General features: G+C 43.7%; 1 protein-coding gene across 2 annotated transcripts in view; it reads right to left on the bottom strand.

Moving 5' to 3' along the window:
• LOC129860862 (plexin-A1-like) overlaps positions 1-16,963 on the bottom strand; it is a 334,577-nt gene extending 317,614 nt beyond the window's left edge. Inside the window, exon 1 of one of the 2 annotated variants that reach the window (XM_055931720.1) lies at positions 16,770-16,963. The gene's annotated coding sequence lies outside the window, so the exon portion shown is untranslated. The remainder of the gene's footprint in view (positions 1-16,769) is intronic. The other variant, XM_055931721.1, reaches the window with a different exon arrangement.
• Positions 16,964-21,351: the final 4,388 nt, after the last annotated feature.

Here is a 21,351-nt window from a genome sequence, read left to right as displayed (position 1 = left end):
TAAATAAAAACAACCTAAAACTTCTTACCTGGGAATATTGAAGACTCATGTTAAAAGGAACCACCAGCTTTCATATGTTCTCATGTTCTGAGCAAGGAACTTAAACGTTAGCTTTCTTACATGGCACATATTGCACTTTTACTTTCTTCTCCAACACTTTGTTTTGCATTATTTAAACCAAATTGAACATGTTTCATTATTTATTTGAGGCTAAATTGATTTTATTGATGTATTATATTAAGTTAAAATAAGTGTTCATTCAGTATTGTTGTAATTGTCATTATTACAAATAAATAAATAAAATCGGTCGATTTATCGGTATCGGATTTTTTGATTCCCCCCCCCCCCCCCAATAATCGGTATCGGCGTTGATAAATCATAATCGGTCGACATCTAGTACGTACATATCCCAACCAGAAGCCATGGAATACAGGCAACATCTGCACCGAGCTAAAGGCTAGAGCTGCCGCATTCAAGGAGCGGGACACTAATCTGGACGCTTATAAGAAATCCCATTATGCCCTCAGACTAACCATCAAACAGGCAAAGCATCAATATAGGACTAAGATTGAATCCTACTACACCGGCTCTGACGCTCAACGGATGTGGCAGGGCTTGCAAACTATTACGGACTACGAAGGAAAACTCAGCCGCAAGCTGCCCAATGACACGAGCCTACCAGACGAGCTAAATGCCTTTTATGCTCGCTTCGAGGCAAGCAACACTGAACCATGCATGAGAGCACCAGCTGTTCCGGACGACTGTGTGATCACGCTCTCCGTAGCTGATGTGAGCAAGACCTTTAAAGAGGTCAACATTCACAAGGACGCGGGGTCAGACGGATTACCAGGGCGTGTACTCAGAGCTTGCGTGGACCAACTGGCAAGTATCTTCACAAACATTTTCAACCTCTCCCTGACCGACTCTGTAATACCTACATGTTTCAAGCAGACCACCATAGTCCCTGTGCCCAAGAATGCGAAGGTAACTTGCCTAAATGACTATCGCCCCGCAGTACTCAAGTCAGTAGCCATGAAGTGCTTTGAAAGGCTGATCATGGCTCACATCAACACCATCATCCCGGAAACCCTAGACCCACTCCAATTCACATACCGCCCCAACAGATTTTTATTTTATTTTACCGTTATTTTACCAGGTAAGTTGACTGAGAACACGTTCTCATTTGCAGCAACGACCTGGGGAATAATTACAGGGGAGAGGAGGGGGATGAATGAGCCAATTGTAAACTGGGGATTATTAAGTGACCATGATGGTTTGAGGGCCAGATTAGGAATTTTAGCCAGGACACCGGGGTTAACACCCCTACTCTTACAATAAGTGCCATGGGATCTTTAATGACCTCAGAGAGTCAGGACACCCGTTTAACGTCCCATCCGAAAGACGGCACCCTACACAGGGCAGTGTCCCCAATCACTGCCCTGGGGCATTGGGATATTTTTTAGACCAGAGGAAAGAGTGCCTCCTACTGGCCCTCCAACACCACTTCCAGATCAACAGATTACGTAATCTCAATCGCACTCCACACTGCCCTCTCCTACCTGGACAAAAGGAACACTAATTTGAGAATATTTTTCATTGACTACAGCTCAGTGTTCAACAACATAGTGCCTACAAAGCTCATCACTAAGCTAAGGACCCTGGGCTCCCGAGTGGTGCAGCGGTCTAAGGCACTGCATCTCAGTACTTGCGGCGTCACTACAGACACCTTGGTTCAAATCCAGGCTGTATCACATCCGGCCGTGTTTGGGAGTCCCATAGGGCGGCACACAAATGGATCAGTGTTATCTGGGTTTGGCCAGTGTAAGCAGTCAATGTAAATAAATAAAACATCTAAATTGACTTGCCTCGTTAAATAAAGGTCAAATAAAAAATATATTTAAAAAAAACTCCCTCTGCATCTGGACTTCCTGATGGGCCACCCCCAGGTGGTAAGGGTAGGCAACAAAACATCTGCTATGCTGATCCTCAACACTGGTGCCCCTCAGGGCTGTGTGCTTAGTCCCCACCTGTAATCCATGTTCACCCATGTCTACGTGGCCACCATCATTACGTTTGCAGAAGACACAACATAACAGACATGACAGCCTGATAACCGACAACGATGAGACACCCTATACGGAGGAGGTCAGAGACCTGGCAGTGTGGTGCCAGGACAACAACCCCTCCCTCAATGTGAGCAATGTGATCGTGGACTACAGAAAAAGGAGGGCCGAACAGGCCTCCATTAACATTGACGGGACTGTAGTGGAGCGGATCGAGAGTTTCAAGTTCCTTGGATCATCATTCCTTCCATCACCAACAAACTATTATGGTCCAAACACACCTAGACAGTCGTGAAGATGGCACGACAACACCTTTTCCCCCACAGGAGACTGAAAATATTTGGCATGGGTCCCCAGATCCTCAAAAAGTTCGACAACTGCACCATCGAGAGCATCCTGACCAGTTGCATCACCGCCTGGTATGGCAACTGCTCGGCATCTGACTGTAAGGCGCTACAGAGGGTAGTGCGTATGGCCCTACATAGGGTAGTGCGTATGGCCCAATACAACAATACATGGGGCCAAGCTTCCTGCCATCCAGGACCTATTTATAGGCGGTGTCTGAAGAAAATTGTCAAAGACTCCAGTCACCCAAGTTCTCTCCTCTACCGCATGGCAAGCGGTACCGGAGCGTCAAGTCTAGGTCCAAAAGGCTCCTTATCAGCTTCTACCCCCAAGCTATAAGACTGCTGAACAATTAATATAGTGGCCACCGGACTATTTACATTGACCAGCCCCTCCTTTGTTTTTACACTGCTGCTACTTGCTGTTTAATATCTTTGCATAGTCACTCTACCCCTACCTACAAGGTTTGATTTGATTTGAAATGTCTACATTTTCCATCTAGTAGAAATGTGCTATTGTGACAGTGATTGACCATAGTGGACCCAAATGAAGATTCCAGAAATGGAAGATTCCACTGTTTCAGGGCTCTCTCGCACGGGGCAGCTCTAGCCGCGTTATCTGCCGGAAAACTATGTCTGGCTGTGGATGTGGTTCTGATTAGTGCGGCTAGGGCCTGAACGCGTTCCAGACATGCACGGCCAGAGCCAGGGGAATATGGGATAGGGTTAGCACGGCTCCACGCCTTATTACGCTTTATACAAGTGATGACAGCACACACCTGTTTCCTTACTGACCCCGTACCCCCTACCATCCCTAGGGGAATTACACTCTATTGGAGTAAGATGGGGGCAGTGGAGGACGGGGGTTGATCTCTGTCAGGTTGGTAGCCTCTAGTATGTGGTAAAGGCCGGTGATTCAGGCAATTCATCCAATCAAGCAATTAAGTAATTCAGCACACCTCTGAAATATAAACAGCCGTGGCCCACTTGGGAAAATAAGCCTGCATATTATAGCCTTCTGTCTGGGTCTAAACCACACAAATGTACTGGCACTCATTTAACATGTAGGATCCGGGTATACTACCACATTACTACAGGCATTTAGTAGAATCTACTCCAGTGAATGAGTACTTAGGGGAGAGTTGAAGGGATGCAGAAACTGAACAGACACCGTGATTTTCCCGCTCCACCAGCATCCCACTAATCAGCAAACATTCAGGAAACTCGCAACAAAAACTGTTTTTTACGTAAACCAACATAGCATTCCCCAAGGCTCTATACTGCCGTGTTAGTTGTACACAAATACACAACAGCATTAGTTTTTGGTTGTAACAGTTTATGAGAACGCCCTCCTGTTACTTAGTAGGGGCGGGGCTGAGACATGATAGAGGTAAGTATTGGAGGCCCTGCCACAAACAGAGAGTCAGAGCTATTCCTCCTGGCCTGCTCTCTCTTCCTCACGGCCCAGAGGATCTCCACTCATCACTGGAGTATTTCAGCCACGGACGATTCAACAGGAAATTGGGAAGAATGGCTGGGGAGTCCACAAAACTGTCTACGATTGGGAGAGGATTGACCCTAGACAAACTGTCTACGATTGGGAGAGGATTGACCCTAGACAAACTGTCTACGATTGGGAGAGGATTGACCCTAGACAAACTGTCTACGATTGGGAGAGGATTGACCCTAGACAAACTGTCTACGATTGGGAGAGGATTGACCCTAGACAAACTGTCTACGATTGGGAGAGGATTGACTCTAGACAAACTGTCTACGATTGGGAGAGGATTGACCCTAGACAAACTGTCTACGATTGGGAGAGGATTGACCCTAGACAAACTGTCTACGATTGGGAGAGGATTGACCCTAGACAAACTGTCTACGATTGGGAGAGGATTGACCCTAGACAAACTGTCTACGATTGGGAGAGGATTGACCCTAGACAAACTGTCTACGATTGGGAGAGGATTGACCCTAGACAAACTGTCTACGATTGGGAGAGGATTGACCCTAGACAAACTGTCTACGATTGGGAGAGGATTGACCCTAGACAAACTGTCTACGATTGGGAGAGGATTGACCCTAGACAAACACTCCAAGCCAGACACACATGCACACACAAAGACACAGTCATGTAAATGATATGGACTATACAGGAGTTGTGTGCAAACAGTCCCACTAATATGTGCACACAAACACACACCAAACATCCGTCGTACTAGCTACCATCCCACAGTAAAACATATCGATCGTCCATGACTGGGACTGGGGACATTCAGTCAGTCTTCCTAAAGACCACTATACAAAGGGGGTCATTGGGGCGTGAGAGCAGGGCCTGTGAGAGGACTTGGCCTGCCCTGCATTACTCTGCATAGCTGTGACTCCAAAGACTTTCTCTTCTCAGGCCTGGGGTTAGCAGGCTGATACAGAGCTGTATATGTAACAACCAACACTACTACATCCCCAACTTGGGATGCGATCACACTGTCAAATTACTCAGGGACCAAGGTTAGTGGGACAAAGACATCAACTGTGCCTCAGTTACACACAGTTACACACACGCACAACATCTGTCCCGGGTGTAAAGCTGTGTTTCTCAGACAGATAGTCATTAACAAACACACAAAGATATACATAGAAACACACACAAACACAAATATACACCTAAAAAGAGCTCAAAAGATTGCAAAGATAGAACTGAACATTTATTGACAGAAGTCTCTTAATTTCCCTGTGTGTCCGTCTCAGTATCAACCAATTCATTTTCCTAAAAATCCCCTGGAGTGAGTGATGTGCTAAGCCCCTGCTAAACTTAAAGCTTCTGCTCCACTGCTCATTGATCCTGAACCACTGGAGGGATTTGTAAGGCTAACAGCTGTTTGGGCTGTGGCTGGGGGGTAGTCATGACTAACAATCCTCCTCTCATCATCGTCATCCTGCTATGCTATACTAGAGAAACACTGCAGTTAGTTCCTTCACAAATAAACAATTTGTGATTTTTTTGAAATGTAACCAGGGGAAAACATCTGACAATGATCAGCCCAGTTCCACTGTAATGTGATTGAGGTCTAATGTGGCAGTAGGTGATCGACTGAAATGCATGTGGAAATAAACACACAAGCGCAAACACATTCGGAAACCGACTCCCATGCCAAGACAGCCAGAGGCACACAGCTGGTCTGTTCTCTTTCTCCCCTGAACTGTGATAGTTTGCAGGGAAACATGTGAATAGAATCTCATCAGTGGGAAGGTATGTGAACCCTGACCCATGCCCACGACCCACAGCAGGCCAGGTTCCTCCTTGCGCTGCCAGTATAATCATTTCCATGGCAGGCCATTCGGACCACCAGAGAGAGGGCGAGGGGAGAGGAGGGCTTCAAAGCCGGCTGGGTAACGTTTGCACACGCCAGGTCTGTTAAAGGAATCACGCTGCCGATGTTCCACAGAACAGGTAATGTTTCTCAACTCCTTCTCCTCCTCCCCCTCCACACCGCCGCTGGCTAGCTTCTCTCCAAACCATGACCAAGCAGCACATGTTACAGGAACACAGAACACTGCCTGGGCTAGCACTGTATCTCTGTAGGTCAAAGCAACAGCAGCTAGCTACTAGACTAGAGCACTGCATCCCTATAGCTCATAGCAACAGCAGCTAGCTACTAGACTAGAGCACTGCATCCCTGTAGCTCATAGCAACAGCAGCTAGCTACTAGACTAGAGCACTGCATCCCTGTAGCTCATAGCAACAGCAGCTAGCTACTAGACTAGAGCACTGCATCCCTGTAGCTCATAGCAACAGCAGCTAGCTACTAGACTAGAGCACTGCATCCCTGTAGCTCATAGCAACAGCAGCTAGCTACTAGACTAGAGCACTGCATCCCTGTAGCTCATAGCAACAGCAGCTAGCTACTAGACTAGAGCACTGCATCCCTGTAGCTCATAGCAACAGCAGCTAGCTACTAGACTAGAGCACTGCATCCCTGTAGCTCATAGCAACAGCAGCTAGCTACTAGACTAGAGCACTGCATCCCTGTAGCTCATAGCAACAGCAGCTAGCTACTAGACTAGAGCACTGCATCCCTATAGCTCATAGCAACAGCAGCTAGCTACTAGACTAGAGCACTGCATCCCTGTAGCTCATAGCAACAGCAGCTAGCTACTAGACTAGAGCACTGCACTGCTCAGCCACACAGAAAAAACGGTGGTATTGAAGAAGCGCTATTCATCCGTGAAGGCCTGGTGAGTTATAGGTCACCCAGCATGGTAACACTGAGAAATGCCACTCTTCATCCTGGCCTTTCATTTAACCCTTTCAAATCCCCACAGGGGGGTGCACTTTTCCACACATTCTTCTGGCGATGCGTGGTGTCCATCTGATGCATGGCACTAGGAGGTCTTCTGCTCTGACATGGAGAGGCAAGGATTACAAACCCTATGACTGCCTCAGGCCTTGTGACGTTAGGGAGCAGTGATCACCGTGATACATCAGGAGGAGCAGGACAAGGACATGAATAATGAGTTAAACAAAGGGAGAAGGGAAATATCCTTTCCCTGGCATGTAGTGGTCTGTAGTATAACCCTCCCCTCCCAGAGAGATCAATAAGCTCATTCAAATCCTTTAATGGGGTATTAATTAGGAGATTACTGAACACCAGCCTGCAATTCACCCCTCCTCTGTCTGCACTGCAGCACTCAGTGGAGACCACTGTCTCAGGACAGGACTGCATCAGGCCCCGAACTCAACCCCAGCTCCCAAACTGATAGTGCTATGTCAGTATAGACCTCGGTCAGAAGACATGACATGACAGCTGGACCAGAACTCCACCACAGCTCACCTCACACACCACTGGTCCAAAGTCAGTGGAGAACACTTTCAGAGGACATGACCGCATCTGGACAAAAACTCAACCACAGCTCACACACAGCTGGTTCCATGTCATTTGAGTCTAAATAATGGCATTGACAGGAGATAGGGTCATCACTTTTTGACAGCATCTCTTTTGATTTAAACAAAACTTTCCATACATATTTGCCAATGGAAGAAATGGTAGGAAAGTTACTATTTGGACCTGAATGACAAAACATTCAAATCAATAATATAAAATGTTCTTGGTCGCACACACCTATTTAGCAGATGTTATTGCGGGTGTAGCGGAATTAAGAAATATAGAAATATTAGGACGAGCAATGTCGGAGTCCGGGTTGTATAGACAATATGGCCAGTATATGGATAGAATATGTAGTATATCTGAAGGATATGCCACTCTCAGGAGATAAAGGTGCTCAAAGTGGACCCATTTTGCATACCGCACCATACCATGAGACATCTATTTTTAATCACTGGAAAAGACATGTAAGTTGAATTGTATTTTCTAATTACTGCCACAAAAATGGCCACCAGTTCACCCACTGTCAAATGTCAACTTAAATGGTCATGTCAATTCTAGTATCTATATTTCTATGATTTCAATAGGTTTCCTATGGAGGATTGACAGTATAATTTCAAAAAACAGATATTCCATTCAAGTCAACATTCTCTGATGTGTGGACCTCCAACCATCATAATGTTGCCATTTAAATGTTAACATTTCAATTGTATTCCCATTTTAGTAAATTTATCAGCCAAAACATGACACCCACCCTGTATTTAAGAGCATGTTGTGTCTCAACTAATGGCAAGCACAACACAAAAGCCTCAGATGATGTAAAATAGGGTCTAAGCTACAACGTATGCGAATTTGAAAAATATTAATTGACCTTTATAGCGGAAAAAAAATATTGAAAAAATGAATAAGCTTATAAATGATATCAATCTCTACCGTTTATCTTTTGCAGTGATAAAGACTCATAGTATGGTGGGATAGGCAAATGTTGGGATATGCAAAATATTTCAACTTTGAGCACCTCTATCTCCTAAATGTTTTGGCATTCGGGTCCAAAAAGTCACTTTCTGACCACTTCTACAATTGGCAAAGCTCAAAAGGGGTGCTGTCAAAAAGTGATTGAATTCAAATGGATTTACCCGATAGAGACCTTGACAAAGAGGCCACAGAGCTGTGAGAGTGGTTAACAAGCTACCCCTCACCCCATTTCCCAGGCCCAACCCCCTTCTGAAGGCACCATCTCTCCACACGTTTAGTGTTTTGATGACACCAGATGTCAGTCTCTTCAGCACTGAGGCAAACACCACAGGGGAGGAGGGACAATAGCCGTAGACAGACAGACAGACAGACAGACAGACAGACAGACAGACAGATAGACAGACAGACAGACAGACAGACAGACAGACAGACAGACAGACAGACAGACAGACAGACAGACAGACAGACAGACAGGGGGAAGGGTGTTGTTGTGCTACATGTGAATCCTTGTGCCGATAAATAAATAAACACGGGCCGTTTCAGCCACAGGTGCTCCGGCAGGGAGTGAAATAGGGTCTCTCAACCCAGCTAAGAGAGGGCAGTGTTGTGTAAACACCCCCCACTACCCTCCCCTCTCCTCCCTCAGAACCAGGGTCTGTCCACCCTGTCCTGTCCCCACAGGGAGCTGATTTGTTGTGCTGGTGGTGTCCGTACGACCGGGCTTTCCAAGTCCCCAGGGCCAGGCTTCTCCTGTGATTCACTCTCTATTAGTCTTACGTACAGCCCTGGCCTGCTGAATTATTATCATCCCTCGATACACAGAGCAGCAGCTTGGTAATAGACTTAATGCAGTATATTGGACATGAGAGAAAAAATGACAAGAAATCATCTATATGTAATAGTTAGTAAACGATCAACGCATAAGACAAAATGATGAGATTTTGTGGAGAATAAACTACTGACTTTGCTTTAGTTTCACATTGGGGAGGGATTTATAGCAGACTGTTGTGTGGGGGAAAAGACCACAAAGTGTAGACATACACTTGCACTGTGCACTGTAGACACACACAGTGTACTGTAGACGCATACACAGTGTGGTCGTTTTCTCATTAGGAACCCCGACCTGCCTGGAGCAAAGTCTCAGCTGAGATCCCTAAACAAACACTCTTCAAAACACATTTGGGGAAGAAAAAAACAGCATTAGCCGGGAAATGTGTTGAGTGAATTCATCTCCATGCATTTCTACAGCCTCCTCTCACAGAATGCAACACAGCACATCTGGTAGAGAAAAGTAACAAAAGCTTGTGATAGGTCACGGCGACAGCAGGCAACAGGTGGTAGAGTGTGTGATGGCCTGGACCTACAGGCTGAGAGATATGCTGATGTTGAAATAGAGATGGGTCCTGGAGTATGGGGGGGGGGGGGGGCTTTCCAGGTGCAAAGCTTTCAAAGTTCTATCCCACCAGGTCCGACGCACCTAGGCAAAACAGGGTGTCCTACTGGCCTTCAGGCCTCAGTACCCAGAACAGTCTTTGTGTTGCTATACAGAGCCAACAGCAGGGCAAGTTAGGATACTATACCAGATAAGAACACTGAGCCCTGATAAGGCTAGCACTATGTTACCAAACCACTGCAAGGTCATTTTAATTATTGGATGAGTGTAATAATAACTTACACTTAGAGGGTCGTGTGCTCATAGACACACACACCGTCACTTTTGTCTTTGACTAAGCACTCAACAGAATGAGGTGGACCAGCCAGCGTCCTGATCAGGAAGAGTGCTATGCATGCAGACTAAGAAGTTCCCAGGCTCCTGCCCAGACTGTCAATATCATTGTCACCGTCAGACTCGTCATCCCAGGAAAGCCCTTCCTCCCATCTCCTCTTCTCCCCTCTCCTCTCTGCTGCAAGCCAGCAAAAACAGTGGATCAGAATAGAAGATGGGTCTCAAAACTATGTGACGAAAAAACACCAGTCTAACTTTGGCCATGGCCCAGGGCTAAAAATATAATCCTAACCGACCATGATTATTCCTTGTGTTATTGTTTTTCTATTTGTTCTACTATTTCTCTATTTTTCTCTCTGCATTTTTGGGACGGGCCCATAAGTAAGCATTTCACTGTTAGTATACATCTGTTGTTTATGAAGCATGTGACAAATACAATTTGATTTGATTTGAATTGTGAAGGATGATGTGTGGATGGTGTTGTGTCGGTGCGTGCATGCTGTGGCAGGGATACTGACTAGGGCTGAGAATTGCAAGGGACCTCACGATACAATATTATCACGATCCTTACTGTAGGTGCTGATACGATATGTATTGCGATTCTCACGATTTTCATGATTCTGTAAGTATTGCGATGCGATACTGTGATTTTATTGCGATTCGCTGTTTCAAACATATTGCTCACCATATGTATGTTGTAAGAGGGACAAGAGAGAGCCATGAGAAATGAGTTTTGATCAGTCGTGGAAATAAAAGTGCTGAAAACGTATTGGCTCCGCATTTAAAAAGATGATAGCAAACAAGCTATGAAGAAAAAATACTATTTTGGTGCCGGTAAGGCCAATTAGAGCAAAAAATTATATATTATTGCAATATGTGTCTGAATCTCTCAAGTAAGACAGACATTCCTAATTCACAGGATAAAAAAAACAAAAAAAGTATTTTCATAAAAATGTTATTATGTTGTTGTTGTTGTTGCAGAAACGCCTTCTTGAACATGTGAACTTTCATGTGTCTTAATAACAAACTCGTAGGTGATCTGTAAATATGAATACAAAAATTAAAGTATGAGCCTAGTTCGTTTCTCACAGAGAAACTAAGGATTTTTCCTGGCTAGCCTTGATTGGCTAAGATAATGGAGGGGATGGTCATGCCGTGAGATAGGTCCTGATTTGTGTCCCATGCCACATAATGGGGTCTTCTCCGATCAGCGACTACTGCAGATAATTTTTTAAAGATAATAGCAATGGACAACTGCAAACATGTTGCTCTAGTTCTCAACAACATTGATCCCCTGAACTGAACTGCCGCTATAGAGAAAGCTCAGTGGGAGAATGTTGTGATGGACTACATTCTGGAGGACGATGGGCTCCACCTGCACCCGAATACCCGAGACCCGATCCAGAATTCTAACTGATATCACGGGTCTGGGTCGGAAATGATTGTCACGGGTCTCGGGTATTTGTAATTTTAACGGACTTGTCCGGAAGGACCCATACAGATCAGAAAGTGACTCCTGCAGTAGAGAGAGAGAAAGATACATTTGATCAAATATGCTGCTGCTCTTTGCTTTTCATGAGAGTCGCGCCTGTAGCTTGTTGTTGTTGTTGGCGAATCATAAATCATCAAGAGGCAAATAGGCAAAAGTTAGGAGATTATCTAATCAATGGAAGGTGGAATTAAAATGATGGAACGGAAGGAGAAGGATAGGCTACAACGACCAAGAGCCAACATATTCTGTATGGAGTTGTCGTTATTTATAACTGTGTCGGTTGAGTGCATACAGCCTCAATAAATTGCTTGGTTTCTAACACCAGCTAACATTATACATTGTATCTCATTTAGTCATAAATCTGTTTGTATTGTTAGTTGTTAGCTAGCTGGTTGGTTAGCTTTACCTGCATATTAATAGTGCATAATTTCATGCATGTTGGCTGGCTAAATGTATGACAAATCGTTTGTATTGCTAAACTGTATGGTTTTGGATTATGGTTAATGAACTTGTTGAGCTAGCTAGCTAGCTAGCTTGCTACATGTCTAAACAAAAGACTCCATTTAGCCAGATTATATTTTTACCTGGAGGTTTTTCTTATTGTAGGCTACTACTTTGACTAATTGTTTAATCACGCAGATTAGAATATGGCCTCACGTGAATACTTAAAGAGATGGTTGGGGTTAAGGTTTAAGAGAGTGTGAACGAGATGCTGAATGGGTGTACTCAAAAAAGAGCTCCCTAGCAAGTGTGAAAAACTTTCAAGGGGATTTTCTGGCACTTGTCTAGAAGGTGGAACAACAAGTTTATCCCATTTCAAATAAGCATAACTTTCCCATGTTTCCCCAAACTGCAGTGTATAATATACCATTTTGAAGCTTTGGGTCTGTACTTTTATAAAATGTACAAAAAGCCAATCTTGGAAATGGTACATAAGACTAAAATGGGAAATATGTAGTCACATATGTCGATACAATATGAAATATCATAAAAAATTATATCCCAATATGTAACTGTATTGATCCCCCCCCCCCCCATCACTAATACTGCCAGGGGTTTACTATTCCAATAACATGGAATGGGCCCATCCTCTTCAATTCATGTGTACTGTATGGATAACAACCGAAACACATGTACAGTATTTACACATATAGGCGCTTTTGAGGAATAAGTGCTGATAAAATTGTGTTTATTCCTGACAAAAACGTGCAGGCCGTCCAATAGATATTCAAATTGAATTTAAGATAACAAACGGCATACTTGCTGTGGCAAAAATCAAATGGAATAGTAATCACTGAGTTAGAGCCCATGTTCTTCACAGAAGACTGTGATTTTGATCACATCGAATATGTCTGCCTCCTCCATTTTCTTTACCTGTCATTTTCCCCCGAAAAATGTAGAAGAGAAACTATTTCAATCTCTGTCCCTTTGATCTAGGTGCCCTTTTACAGCGGAGCCAGCTTCAAAACATTTCAGACATAAAAGCTCCACTATCCCTGACAGACCAGAGCCTTGAAAGAGAGGATAGGAAAAAGTAGAGGACAAAAATACCAAAGAATAGTTTGTTATTACTGAGATGAATAGGGTCTACCGCAATAACAAAACATTTCAAATAGGTAAAGATAAGAATTTCAATGAATCAACAATTACATGGATTCACTAATTGAGTAGCTAGAGAAGCCTACACTCTGGAATGTAGTCCATACACACATGGAAAATAGCATTTTGTTCGTTTGGAACAGTTTGGAATTTTGAGACGCAGATAGATGCACTGAGTGAGTGGGGGGACAGTGGACTGAGTGAGGTGGTGTGACAGTGGACTGAGTGAGGGGGTGTGACAGTGGACTGAGTGAGGTGGTGTGACAGTGGACTGAGTGAGTGGGGGGACAGTGGACTGAGTGAGGTGGTGTGACAGTGGACTGAGTGAGGTGGTGTGACAGTGGACTGAGTGAGGTGGTGTGACAGTGGACTGAGTGAGGGGGTGTGACAGTGGACTGAGTGAGGTGGTGTGACAGTGGCCTGTTTAGGGTGGGAGCTGTCAGGGACAATCATTCCACATAACATATCTCCCTGTCATTCAAGCAGGTAAGGGCCATAAAGGTCCAAATCAAATGCTTACTTATACCATACTGTTCTGTTTGACATCATCTATGACTGTATTTTATACAAAATAATTGCCTACAGGCACCGAGGCGAGGACACAGAAATGCGGGGTGACTGGCATTCCATACTAAGTGGGGTATTCGTGGCCCAAAAGCAGGCAGATGGCGATTTTGATGGTTTCGTCTTACCGTCCAAAAACGCATTGTATGCACCCCGCAATGCACTTGTATCCTCCATGGACCGGTTCGTACCTAAAACATTCTCCATTCAGGCTGCAAATGCGTTGATTTCCTCCTTAACTAGATTTAATGGTGAGAAGGCGGAAAGAGTTTTGTAAAATATGCATACTTTCTTTATGAAACACAATTTTCCACCACCATGCTAGTGGCTAATGATACTTCCTGACGTTGCACGCTGTGTTCAGCCAGGGGTATCACTTCAATCACACCGACAGCATCATTGCATTATGGTACACCACAAGTACATTCATTTCCAATGGAACCCTGCGTTTGCCTTGCAGCATTGCGCTACAGAAGCAGTTGCAGTGCTTTCTGTGTGGTGCATATGTTGGATTTATCAAATGTATGCATCAAATTGTATGTGTAGATGGCTTGACAGAAATGGTAGGTGAAGGTGAATGTTTAACTTTTGTTGCACACATATCCAGATGATGCTGCATTCCATTTCTCATAATGTTGCTGTCAGTGTGATCAAGGCATAAACAACAGACTGCTGCAATCTGATTGGCCAAATGCAAAATTCAGCATTTAAAAAAAATATGTTTTTACAATATGCAACATCGGAGACTAGCATTCCTAGCCATTAGCCACTTTAGCATGGTGGTGGAAAATTGTGTTTCATAAAGAAAGTATGCATATTTTACCCATTTCTGCCTTCTCGCCATTAAATCTACTTAATGAGAAAACATGGTCAACATGGGACACGATTCTATTACCGGCTGCATACAATGTGTTTGGATGGTAAGATGGAAAGACTCAATATCGCCATCTGCCGCCTTTGGGCTAGGGTATTCATGGCCTCTCTCAATTAAATGTCTTATTTTGGCCTGCACATGGCTTGTCCCACTGTCCACTGATAAACTATGTGTTTATTGAGGCTAGAACCATGTGACCCACACTTTTCAGATGACATGCATGCTGTTACGGAGTCTTGTTGATAGGTAATCGACTAGCTGGACTGTTCCCCAGACTCCACGTGTAGGGATTTGTACAATGCTTAACAAGGCTGTTGAACTTGACATTGGTGTCTGTCGTTATTCCCTTATCCAACCTAACATACAGAAACACATGCTGAGCACATATTGAACTGAGTGCATGAGAAAAGCAAATTAACAGACACGCAGTCCAGATTTAAAGCAAAAATAAGACAAATGTATGGAGCCTTTATAGTATAAGCTACTGTAGCTAAGGAATGACCCCAGCGTCCATATGATATTCAAATAACTCCCGATTGTAAAACGTCTTATCATATATGGCTAAGGCTACTGTAGTCTATGAATTATGGTTTGGTCTCAGTTGATATGGCTAGACATTTTTTCTCCACAAACGGAGATGCAAAGGAAAACTAAATAAAGATTGCCTTTAGGGCAGCCAAACATGAGCGCGGGAACCATGACACAAAGCCCCCAGTGGAGCGCCCCTCAAAACAATATTACTCACCGTTAGTTGATCATAACGCAAGTAGGGCTCTAAATCAACCGAATTTCCCCACTATTGTTACAATAGGGAAATATGCCTGTTCTATTACATCGCTAGGCTATCAAATCAAATAGCAAGATGAGTGCGCTGAAAGCTAACAGATGTCTGCAAAAATTAAATCAATATAATTAAGTGGACACATTTGTAATTATTGAAAATTGTGGAAGAATAGCCTAAAAGGTTCGCACATCCAGTGATTGCTTCTTAGCCTGTCATCCACATTATGCTATTTATGAGTAGTAAGACCACACACCAATGTGTAGACTAAATAAAACTTGGATGGTATCCTATGAAGTGGCCCTCAAATTCTCCAATAAGGCCCCCATAATAAAAATAGTGACCGTTTGGTTACGCATAAAAATACATTTGCATTCCCCTACCAGTAGGCTATAAAACCCTAATAAAAATGTACTTGCATATAGTACTTATATGTCTACCAATGATGCATACCCTGTGGTTGTGTGAATAACATCACGGCCAGCACCGCATGCATGTAGGCTACAAATCTAAACACAATGCAATAGGGAATCGTAACAAAAGCGGGACACCACCAAAATGGTTAATCCCCTAGATAAATTCGTAAATGTCACACTCCAAGAGAAATCTGAAAGCCACGCTGATGTCTGAACATTACTATGCATTGTGGGCAGTAAAATCCGATCGCCTAAATGCGGAGTCTAAAGTGGAGGTTATATACGAGCTTCTTCCAACACGTTCTAGCATAGTCATACCACTTTTATCCGATTTTCTCGGCATCGAAATGAAATGCATAGGCTGCTTCCAACAGTCATCCCCAAACCAATCGTCACCTACGTATTCTGTGTAAAAACATATATACGATTACATTAAAGTGCATGTTGATGCGACATTAAAATAATGGTATATACAGCTGCGTCAAGACATGTCAAAGCTTCTGAAATTACTTCAATAATTTGCCATTTACGGCTTTATTTTTCTCCAGGCAATGATACAGTGGCAAGCTCAAGTTATGGAGTTGAAAATTAAATAGAATTTTCTATTCTCATTTTCTATTCTCCTGCAGTGATCTGCACACATTCTGCATGCAAGAGAACGCCCAGCTATGTAGCCTACACACGGCTGCTTGACACTTACTTATATCCATTCGTAACCGGTCTACTTTACCAACTTACCAATCATATCAAATAGGGCGTTCAATTATTTTGCCAAACAATGTGGTCTGGCCAAACCTGAATAGGCTGAGGGAACGCAGATAGGCTAATTGAACCAAAAATGATTCCCTCAAACCGCATGCATTGAGTCCTCGGTTGCCTATCCGAATTATATTAATACTACGACACAGAGAATAGAAACAGCCAGGGAAGAGACATCGGGGGAGAGAGAAGGAATGTCAGTCACTCAATCGAGCCACAAACTACGCTACAAATGACACTGTAATAACCACGTTATAAGTGAAGTTGCAGCAGAAAAGTTTTGCTCTACTTACGGATAATTGTGATCTTGGGGTTTGTTTTCTTCAGCATGGTTAAAATATTAAACTTGAAGGCATTTCCACGACTGTCACGATTCTCGTCCAAAAGCTCCGCGTTCCGAGTCTTGAGCTTCTCACAGCATGAATGGAGTGGTATGCGGTCTGAGCTCGCAATAGCAAGTAAAAGCCTCGTTCTGATCGGTATGAATGCTCGCTGCCGCTGTCTGCTTGGTCGCGTCGCCGCCTACCGCGTGTAGGTGGCAGCGTTGGGCACGGTAGTGGCCACTGCATTTGACTTGGTGACATCTCTGTTATAAGGGCAACGTCGTCTGTCAGACTTCTTTCCAAACACGGTAATTGAAGGTAATTTTTTTCATGAAGTTTAATCATTCCAACATAATAGGCCCAGACTAAATTTGCGTCTCAATTTACCGTTAAGAGTTAGAATAGTATAATACAAGGTGTAGATCCTACATTTGGTTCTGCATCAGCAGTTTTTCTCTTGTTTTGTCTGTCACTCATCATCCCTCAATTAGCAGTGTCAGCTAACATGTTTAGATTGGTAAATTAGTCTATCTAGCCAGTTATCTACACTGAACAAAAATATAAACACAACACGTAAAGTGTTGGTCCCATGTTCCATCATGAGCTGAAGTAAAAGAGCCCAGAAATGTTCCTTGCACACAAAAAGCTTATTTCTCTCAAATGTTGTGCACAAATTAGTTCACATCCCTGTTACTGAGGAGTTCCCCGTTTGCCAAGATAATCCATCCACCTGACAGGTGTGGCATGTCAAGAAGCTGATTAAACAGCATGATCATTACACAGGTGTACCTTGTGCTGTGGACAATAAAAGGCCACTCTAAAATGTGCAGTTTTGTCACACAACACAATGCCACAGATGTCTCAAGTTTTTAGGGATTGTGCAATTTGCATGCTGACCGCGGGAATGTCCACCAGAGCTGATGCCAGAGAATTGAATGTTCAGTTCTCTACCATAAGTAACGTAATTTTTGAGAATTTAGCAGGACATCTAACCGGCCTCACAACCGCAGAGCCCAGTAGCCACGCCAGCCCAGGACCTCCACATCAGGCTTCTTCACCTGCGGGATCGTCTGAGACCAGCCACCCGGACAGCTGATGAAATTGTCGGTTTGCATAACTGAAGAATTTCTACACAAACTGTCAGAAACCGTCTCAGGGAAGCTCATCTGCGTGCTCGCCCTCACCAGGGTCTTGATCTGACTGCAATTCGGCGTCGTAACTGACTTTAGTGGGAAAATACTCACCTTTGATGACCACTGGCACGCTGGAAAAGTGTGCTCTTCACGGATGAATCCTGATTTCAACTCTACTGGGCAGATGACAGACGTATGGCGTCGTGTGGGCGAGTGGTTTGACAATGTCAACGTTGTGAACAGAGTGCCCCATGGTGGCGCAGAGATTATAGTATGGGCAGGCATAAGCTACAGACAACGAACACAATTGCTTTTTATTGACAATAATTTGATTGCACAGAGATACCATGACGAGATCCAGAGGCCCATTGTCGTGCCATTCATCCACCGTCATCACCTCATGTTTCAGCATGATAATCCATAGCCCCATGTCACAAGGATCTGTACACAAGTCCTGGAAGCTGAAAAATTCCCAGTTCTTCAATGGCCTGCCTACTCACCTGACATGTCACCCAGTGGGAAAGTTTGGGATGCTCCGGATCGACGTGTACAATATCCAGAAACTTCGCACAGCCATTGAAGAGTAGTGGGACAACATTCCACAGGCAGAAAATGTACTTTAAAATGTGCATTTCTTTGTGAAATTCTCGCTTAGGGCCCCCAAAATGCTAGAGCAGGCCCTGACTGTAGCCTAATCAGGGCCAAGCACAGACCTTTTGGGGGGCATGTGCTCAAACAAAAAAATGTTGCCCCCCCAAAACAAATCCCCGCAACCCTGGTTACAGACTCATTGAGCAATTATTACAAGAAGAGAGGAAAGCAGCACAATCTGATGAGTTAAGTATTTTGCAAAACTATTTTGAACTGGAATAAATGCTGCACTTATTACAATCCTTAAGAGTCTATTGATGCACCCATGCGTCAATCTTAGTAACATAATAAAAAATCCCCAACAAAATCTGTCAGTTTAAGCTAGACATATTGGCTGCATCTCAATCCACCGCATCCGCCAATGGTGGCCTTCCGCATCTGCGGTGAAAGATGGCAGAGCTACAGAGTATTTGTCAGACCATGAGACATCCCGGAAATCGGTCTTCTCACAAAAACCTCTGTAGCATCTGAACGGTTTGGCCTACAAACTATTATGAGCACTCTATGGAAAGGGGGTTGACTCATGTGAAGGTAACCCATACAAATGAATGGACGTACGGAGGTAGTTTTGTGCCAACAAAGAAAATGTGCTAAATATGTGTCCAAAAAAACAAAAATATTCTTATATATCCTAGATATAGTGGGACGGACACTTCAAAACCTTATTCCTTACGATTTCTTTTTCACTGTCTTTTTTTTTTAAAGAAATGTATGAATGTGTTATTCAATGCGTTTCTATGGGCTATAGAATTAAAGGCCAAATTCAGTATTTTATCAAATTCTTTTGATGCTGAAAGGGGTCCTAAAATTCAAAATCAAATAGCTAAATGATCCATTGTATGACCGTCTTAAAACAATGTAATATGTTAGCTTAGAACCCCCCAACGGCTTAGACTTTTAGAGGTTAACAATGACCAACACAATTCCAGTCAAAATATAATATTTTAAGAAATACTGTAGCCTACCATTATTATACTATATCCAACCCAACTCCATTTGTTGCCACTATCATGTATCCCAATGGTTTTCAAACCTTTTGACCAGCGATCCCCAAAAAGGAGTGGTAGGCCTAGAAGACTTGCGACCCCCTGGGCACACACATGTACATGCGCGCACAATCGCCGCGCAAACGTAGCATGTCGTTACAGCCATAAACTCAATGTATTTTTCGAAGTGCAAGATAGGCTGCAGAAATAAATAAACTGCATTTTACACCTACATTTTAGCAGCCAATATCAACTAGGGATGTATCATGTCACTTCTCTGGAGTGCAAAGAAAGTAAAATCATACGAGGTTGTAGGATTGGATGGAAAAGCATGTTCTGTCTGCACTGCAACATCACTTTGGAGGGCAGCCTGTGTGCTGGGTAGCCCTGTTCTTACTCGCAAATAACATAATACATTTACCAGAATATGCTACATCTTCATCCCTTAATATTGGAGGCGGTGCGATGTTACAGCTGTTTATCTTTATAGCCAGTAGCCACCCAAACTAGGCCTATCTAAAATATGAAAATGATCAATCAAATCACCAGGTAGCCTATTGTTCTGGTAAAGATGAGTCAGTAGTAGATTGTTTGCGTATGTATGTGTTTGTGCCTGTGTGTCTCTTAACGGTCCGCGTTGTTCCATAAAGGTATAGTTTTATCCATTTTTTAATCTGATTTTACTGCTTGCATGAGTTACTGTGCGTTTCCCGGAGTCTGTTCTGGACCTGGGGACTGTGAAGAGACCCTTTGTGGCATATGTTGTGGGATATGTATGGGTGTCTGATCTGTGTAGGCTACTAGTCATTTAAACAGACAGCTCGGTGCTTTCAACATGTTAATACCTCTCGCAAAGACAAGTAGTGATGCCGTCAATCTCTCCTCCACTTTGAGCCAGGAGTGTCACGCCAGCTCCCGCTCCTCCTACCCGTCATCATACACTCCTGTTACCAACATTACGCGCAGCTGCGCTCATTGGACTCCTTCACTTTGTTGATTACCCACTGTATATGTCTGTTCCTTGGTTGTTTTCCCTGTGTCCGCATTGTTCCGTATTGTGTGTGTTATGTGTTCCTATCCAGAAGCTGTTCCTGTTCCATTTCATGTCCGTCAGCTAATAAAACTTCACTCCCGGACCTGCTTCTCATCTCCTGCGTCGTTCCCTTAGGAATATGTGACAATGAGAGGTTGACATGCATGTCATTGATGTTAGCTCTCCGTGAATATTAAGGGCCAGCCGTTCTGCTCTGTTCTGGGCCAACTGTAATTTGCTTATGTCCCTCTTTGTGGCACTTGACCATATGGGCAGTAGTCCAGGTGCAACATTATAGCTCACGTGTATAATAATGAGTCATCAGCATACATAGATACACAGGCTTTACTCAGTGCCAGTAACAGGTCATTAGTAAAGATTGAAAAAAGTAAGGGGCCTAGACCACTGCCCTGGGGAATGCCCGACGCTACCTGGATTATGTTAGAGACGCTTTTATTAAAGAACACCCCCTGTTTCTGATAACACCCTCTGACAGGTAACTCTCGATCCATGAAATAGCAGGGGATGTAAAGCTATAACACATATATTTTCCAGCAGCAGATTATGATCGATAATGTCAGAAGCTGTACTGAAATCTAACAAAACAGCTCCCACAAGCTTCTTTTGATCAATTTCTTTCAGCCAATCATCAGCCATTTGTGTAAGTGCTGTACACGTTGAGGGCCCTTCCCTATAAGCATACTGAAAGTCAGTTGATCATTTGTTTACTGTGAAATAGCATTGTATCT

The sequence above is a fragment of the Salvelinus fontinalis genome, chromosome 8, assembly GCF_029448725.1.
Source record: "Salvelinus fontinalis isolate EN_2023a chromosome 8, ASM2944872v1, whole genome shotgun sequence".
NCBI lineage: Eukaryota > Metazoa > Chordata > Actinopteri > Salmoniformes > Salmonidae > Salvelinus > Salvelinus fontinalis.
This window is presented reverse-complemented; position numbering and strand designations above follow the sequence as displayed.